Consider the following 7,100-nt stretch of genomic DNA (forward strand, 5'->3'; position numbering starts at 1 on the left):
GGCCTTTCCTCCGTGTATGAGTCAATGTACTGCAGGTGAGTTGAGAATTAAAAGTCTAAGATGGTATGTACGTACGTAAGGGGAGGAAAATTTGACTTTTTACTTCTATCTGGAAGAAAAATAAGATTTTTTTTGTAAGATTTCAAGTTGGGTGTTGTTTCAAATGTGCCTTGACATGTAAAGCATCGATAATAAGCATTTCTTGTAGTAGATTTTTTAATACTGTGTAAGAATAACATATATTTTGGCTTTACTTACATATTAATCAGGGAGTTGTGTGACTATGACCACTTTTGATTAGTTTTTTTTTAGTCTTCACAGGATGGAGTATTTGGCTTTTGTCAATCAAATCAAATGGAGGATATCTGTATCACAAGAGCATTAACAAAGTAGCCCAGTTCAACCCCTCTGTCATCCCTGTCCACATGTTCGATTTGTTCCGAGAAACAGAGAAGAAGAGTGTAATGAAATGAAGTGAAACATAACGGTGTTTAGGGTCGTTATCAGGCAACTAATAAATAGAACAGCTGCACAAACCTGAAGATGTTTCCGGCAAAGTGAACTATAGAGGTACACTCTTTACGTTTGCTTAGATTAGGCAAACAGATACGCCTCGGCAGGAAAAAGGATGTCTTGGTGCTCGTTTTAAGCTGCCTCCTGAGAACAATATATTTTACACATGAGGATTTGGGAAACCAAGCACATGATGAATGCCTGATAATATTAAATAAAAATCAAACGGTGCAAATATCACAAACGTGTTTCTGTAATGAAACTAAGAAAGAAACAGATGTGAAAAACAGTTCTTTATCGAGTACAGGTTTCGGCAGGGTTTGAAAGAGCTTTAAGCTCTCAGATATATACTGAAAACAAAGTGGGTGAAAGAAAACAGGATCCAGATTAAATCAATTTTCATCCTCCATCCGTCTTCAATTTCTCCATCATGGATTTAACTGAACTGTAACAACAAGAGAGTCCTGATGCCGAGCTAGCCCATGATCATCACCCTGGAAGCAATAATCATGATGATATAGTTTTTCTTACCCAGAGAAGATGGAAGGGTTTGTTGGATGTATAGTTAGAATAATTACACCCAGTCCTATAAAAACAGACCACTTGCTTGTGTGTATTTGAAACTGAATCATGTATATGACTTTCTGTACAAAAGGGCAAAGAATAAATGTGTATAAATAAGTGTGTCCTTGTGGAAGGAAAGGCATCACCATCCTTTCTCATTTCCATATATATTCAACTATGTACCAAGAGAAAAAAATGACCACAAACACTTTTTTTTAAATAAAATGTAAAGCCCTGTTAAATATAGCCGCCTACCTTACAGTTTCTTCAGGAAGGCTGGCCGCTCTGAGCCAACTTTCCACAGCTCTCCTCAGAGACAGCATGTGTGTTAAAGATTATCCTCACAGTAATCACACCACAGAGCGTCCTGTGGCTTTCAGTCACAAAAGCCTCTGACCTGTGTGTTGTGTCCACATATGATCAAAACTGTTGAGCATCGATGGATAAAATGCGATATCGCTGGCTCTGAATATGTAGCCTCATGTAATGCTGTGGCACCGGTCTGTTGGATATTAGATACAGTGAGCAGAAAAAACTCCTCACCAGTTATTAATCATTTGCCTGTAATATGACCTTGTCATTCATGCATTCTGCTTTACGGTCTTCATTTTTTCTTCTTCACAATGCTCTAGTTAACTCCACTTTGTCACAGATACATTCAAGCGGATGTTTCTAAGCAGCCAGATATTTATCGTGCAGATTTTTATATTGTACCGCAGAGGACTTCATGCCTGGATTACTGCTCCAATGGATCATAAAGTATAGTGATTTCCTTCAGTTTATCCCAATCCTTGGTTGGAGAAATTGAATTTCACAGCAAAATTTACAACAACCAGAATGCACATGAACTGGGTTATGTGTTGACATTTCTATTTGTTCTGTAAATTGGTCCAGAAGTATGTTTAGTTCGTTATTTGTATGTTGGTGCAAGACGATGACAGGAAAGTTAAACTTGGTAAAGTCACAAGCATCTTTATCGAAGGCCAAGGATCATTGTGTTACTACGAGTCAATAGTTTCAGTACAGATCCAACCGTATGCTTCAGACCTTACTTTTTTGAGACTGACAACATCAAACACAGCGTATCACCTTATACCTCTCTCCCGACAATACATACGGTGTAAAGTGCAGTTAAATCAGAACATATCTGAAAAATTACCTTCAGATCGTGTCAAATATTGCGGTAAATAACGGGTATGCATAATGTTAGAGGCTGTCAATTACCACCTAAGAGCTATTGAATCAAGCAGTTCATTGAACTAATTGAAAGATGTGTTTTTCTGTAATCAGCTGGAGCGGTCACTCAGACATAGTGCTCAGCAAACTATAACCTCCAATCTGCTGTATGAATACTAGATACCTGTAAGTGTTTTTCATAGGAATGATGATTAACTCAGACTAAAAATACAAAATTGGACTTTTTCCAAGTGCTTTCACTGATTACTGAGTAATCAGTAATCAAAACTTTGACCAATTTATTCATAAACATTTAATCAAAATGGCTATAATTTAATGGTTTGATTCTGCAAATTGTCTTTTAACTTTGATTTTCTTGTTCAGAGCAGCAGGTTTTAATAGAAAGGGTTTACCCATATAGAGTGAATTGGGCTTTTTTTGTGTCTTGCATTGGTTCTTTATTATTTTCTTAGTTTATAATTGTGTCCAGATATGACCAGATTATTCTGTTGTACCCTATTTTGTAGCATTTTAAACATCAGTTTGAAAGCTTGGTGATGCAGTAAATCAGCACGATTAGTACAGGATAGAGACACCCTCAGCCACAGACACAGGTTTATATCTTGCACATCTGCTTTGGTTTGTTTTCCATTACAACATTTTATGCAATCTTTGACAATTTATGGGTGACAGGAAGACATAACTAAGCTGCACAAAAAGAAGAGAGCAGACAATGTTCGCACATCATGTCAGAAGACTTTATTTCTACTCAGACAATAATCTTTAAACACATGTTTTTTTGGATTCTCATGGAAAATATTTTTTATACATGTTGCATGCAATTGAAAAAAAAGTAGTCCAACTTCGACTCACTTTAAAACCAACTGCGTTTAAATGTACTTTATATAGTTGTTCAGTTCAACGTAAACAGAGGGCTTGAATTCACAATCTTTGTTTATTTATTCAATCATCTCAGCAAAGCACTGCAGAACGACATATTTAATGATGAAACGAAGACTTATTGCACGTGTTAAATCCAGCCAAAAGATACACTATTTAAAAATATAAAAATGTTTTACATGCCCAGGTGCCACCTCTAGTGTTAATGAGAAGTGACAATCGACTTCACAAACGGTCCGTTGTAACACCAAAAGCCCCAAACCCTCTCTTCTCTGGCTGAGGAAGCTCATGTGCATATGTGAATAATAAGCAAACGTCACAGCGCGTCTGCGTTGCCATTTGTCGGGACACATTCCTCGCTGGTCCTTCTGCAGCCTTGTGATACCAAACAGCATGTAAGATTGCGACCCATATGGTCTCCCTCTTCAAGAGGGCCTGATTGAGCTGTATGGAAGTCACAGCCCACCCACTGCATACAAATAAGGAGAACCATATGTGGGGGATGAGTTAGGTAAACTGCACAACATTTTTATTAGCTACAATTTCACTTGCCTTGTGCATGGACTGCAAGGTGACACTTTAAAAATAAACGTTGAGCCTCAGAAAGAAAGGTTTCTCTCAGGGTAAATCTGTGAAACATAAAATGACTAAACCAAATGAACCATAACTGTTATGCTTTGTACTTGTATTAGAGTGACCAAAATGTGATACAAATAAGCATCATGTCAGTCATCTTACAGGCCTGTCTTAGAGCCAACTGTACCTCTAATTGAGCAAATTAATGACAGTCGACATCGCAAATACACTTAACGAAAAGAGTGCCTTTACAGAACCTGGCATCAAGACTGTGAGCAAATGTTTAGTTTCACAGTTAATGTAAAAACAGTTTGTGTAAAATTCAACTTTTCTTCCATGGACTACCAACATTCAATTTTTATTCAAACACAATTACACATGCAGAACACATGTTTACAAAATCATTAGCTACTAGAACTATAAATTAATCATTATGGAAAGTGTGGGAAGCTCAAAAGAGGTTTATTTATTATTATTACTATGTATTTATTTTTGGTTGCCCGTACATAATGCGTAAAACATACTTTTTCCTTTCAATATTTCATTACTATTGCATGCTTTGCGTTCACACACGTAGAAACTGAAACTTGGAATTATCTTGAGTTACTTCAAAGACTAGTTTAAAGACTATTCGATATACATGAGGCATTATTATTCTAAAAGGGGGCTTTAATCATTATTGGATAAAGACTACAAAATGCTGCGCCCTCTGTGATGTAATCTGTGAAGACATCTCTGAGAAGCCTCCAGCACGAACTCCACAGTCGGTGGTCCGACAAGATGGGGGCGGCTTGTTACTTAGGCCTTTTGTTTTTTATTATTTGTCAACATTTTCTGCTCGTGATGGTTTAGATTAGATTTTGAAAAAGGATTTGAATCATCAAGCATTTGCAACTTTTAAAAGCCAGCCAGCTTCTGCCTGCTAAGAGCTTCAGCATAAACTCTCCTCACTGAAATTACCACATTTAATGAACAAAAGAACAAGTTCTTCACAGCCGCTTGTGTGGACGAGTTTTCTCAATCATCCCGCGAGAATAAACACGTTTGTGGTGGAATTTATTTTTTAAAATATCAGCCCTGGAAACACATCCTGATATTCTGTGTTTATGTAAAGCCGACAGTATGTTATAACATATATTATAAGCGTGAGATTATGATTAATGAATAATTCACAAAAAATCCTTTCACATAAACTGTGATGTTTCAGAAATGGAAGCGCTAATCTAATGAATGTAAAAGCACCTCTGACTCACTGGAGCCTGTTTTTTTGACCACGGGGTCTCGAAGGAGAAGGGGCCACTACATTTATCTGCCCTGAGTATGTCAATTGTTACGCTTTCCTTTCATGTGGTCAGGAGGTCGCTGTCAAGAGGGCTGTGTAGTTTCGGAGAACTTAAATAGGAGCTCATTCATAGCAGCTCCTGCGTAACAGAAAAGGAAGAAATATAGCTGTACTGGAAAGAATCCATAATATTAAACAGTAGATGGGATTGTGAAGTGCGAGGAGTAATCATGCCAGGCAACAGGCCGCAGGAATGCAAATCACCCCTCAAGCCAGGAGTTAAGTTAGCAGGTGGCCTCTTCTATTCACTGAATGTCAACACTCCTTTTAGATGGAGCCCACATAACATCTGGGCAGGCCAGCCACTGCTTTTAATTAAGTGAAATACAGTCACTCAATGTTCTGCCATGTCAGAGAAAAAAATGTTTTAGAAGTGGGAGGGTGGGAGGGGAGAAAAAGTGCAACAGTACATATCCTGTGTTCAGTTAAGGTCAACACAGTTGTGTAAATAATTATTAATCCTTAACCTAATCCCTCGATTTCCAAGACCATTGAAAATCCCAGTGTAACCAGAGAGCTTCTCTGGAAATAACTTGTTTGCTCGCAAATTTCTGGAAATTCTGCTTATCCTTAATGAGGAAGGAAAGCGGCAACACTTGTTTATTTTTGTTTAGTTCATTTTTAGTTGGTCACCACTTTGTTACCAGGGGTGAATCTTAGCTCTGAGCAGATGGCTGCATCCAAAATATGATACAGAGTGCAGGCCATTCACAATCATGTGATGGATGGTATTTTTGTTCCATGATCAGGAAAGGATTACTTTCAAAATGATATACCTCCCTCTGCTTGCAGCCTCATGATAATCACCCTTTTTGGGCTGTCTAGGTCACAGCACTGCTCGCTCTGTACCAGCAGCAATACCACTCCTCAAGAGCATGTCGACAGGCCTCGTTGGTGGACCTCTAGTTTATATCGTTCTTGTCAAACATTTATAAATCTGAGACGGTAGTCTGGCAACAGTGTGTAAAACATCCACAGAAATACAAAAAGACAACTTGAATTTCAAAAGGCCGGAAGACTTGCAGCTGGAGCAGGAAAGAGCCCCAGGATTAAAGCCATACAGTTGTGGGTGATATATGGAGCAAGAAAAGCTGTGAGGTCAAGTAAAGGCAAAGCAAAAGAGGTTTTCAAGTGGTACATTTATTAAAATACACAGCACTCTACATGAAGATATACTTTCCCCAAACATAAGATAGAATTAGTGTGGCGCAAAGACATTTGCAGCTTGCCCACAGAGGAATAAGAAAAACAGTGTTTATGGAACAGATTTACATAACCATTGTTTAAAAAATGACATAATTTGTAAAGCATTCATAAGTGAACACTCAACATTATGAGCGTTTCATTCCAGACTGACATAATCCCCGTCTGTGAACACACTCTCTTATGAAAAACAAAAAAGGCTGGCGTGGAAAAGGCGAAACCGTATCAGTGCTGAAAGACAGTGGTGGCTTGAAAATAGCTTTAGGCAGTTTGGTTCACTTTAGAGAATACTCACTCTCTTTTCTTTCCAGTCATCCAATTGGATTTACAATATTTCAACAGCCTGTTGATGTTGTGATGTTGGTGCTAATGGCATCATCTTGTGGGCTCTGTTGTTTGTTAAATTTAATTCAACAAATTTAATTAATTTACTTTAATTCTGTATTTGTTATTATAATTGTGGGTCCATCATGAAACTGAGAGTCAACATTAGCATTGAAGAAAAGCACCATGTATAATTCTAGCTCAGTGATTATTTATAACGCAAACGTATTGTAAAAAGGGTAAAACAAGCAGAAGGGGAGGCGGCTTTATGCATCATGATGACTCCAGTGAATAGTTAACTCATAAAAGTGATCATAAAGACGTAACTAAGAGGGAGTATATGCCAATGGACACAAAAGGTAACTGATAACGGACCTAAGGTAAAATCAACATTTTGTCCTAATCATTTAAATATCAGAATATTCAGTGCTATTTTAGAAAAAAAGAAAATAAATTAGGTAATACAACTTTATATACATAATACTGTACATCACATCACACC

This window comes from Clinocottus analis, unplaced genomic scaffold, assembly GCF_023055335.1.
Source record: "Clinocottus analis isolate CAN_PGR_092001 unplaced genomic scaffold, fCliAna1.0.p SCAF_8, whole genome shotgun sequence".
Classification (NCBI taxonomy): Eukaryota; Metazoa; Chordata; class Actinopteri; order Perciformes; family Cottidae; genus Clinocottus; species Clinocottus analis.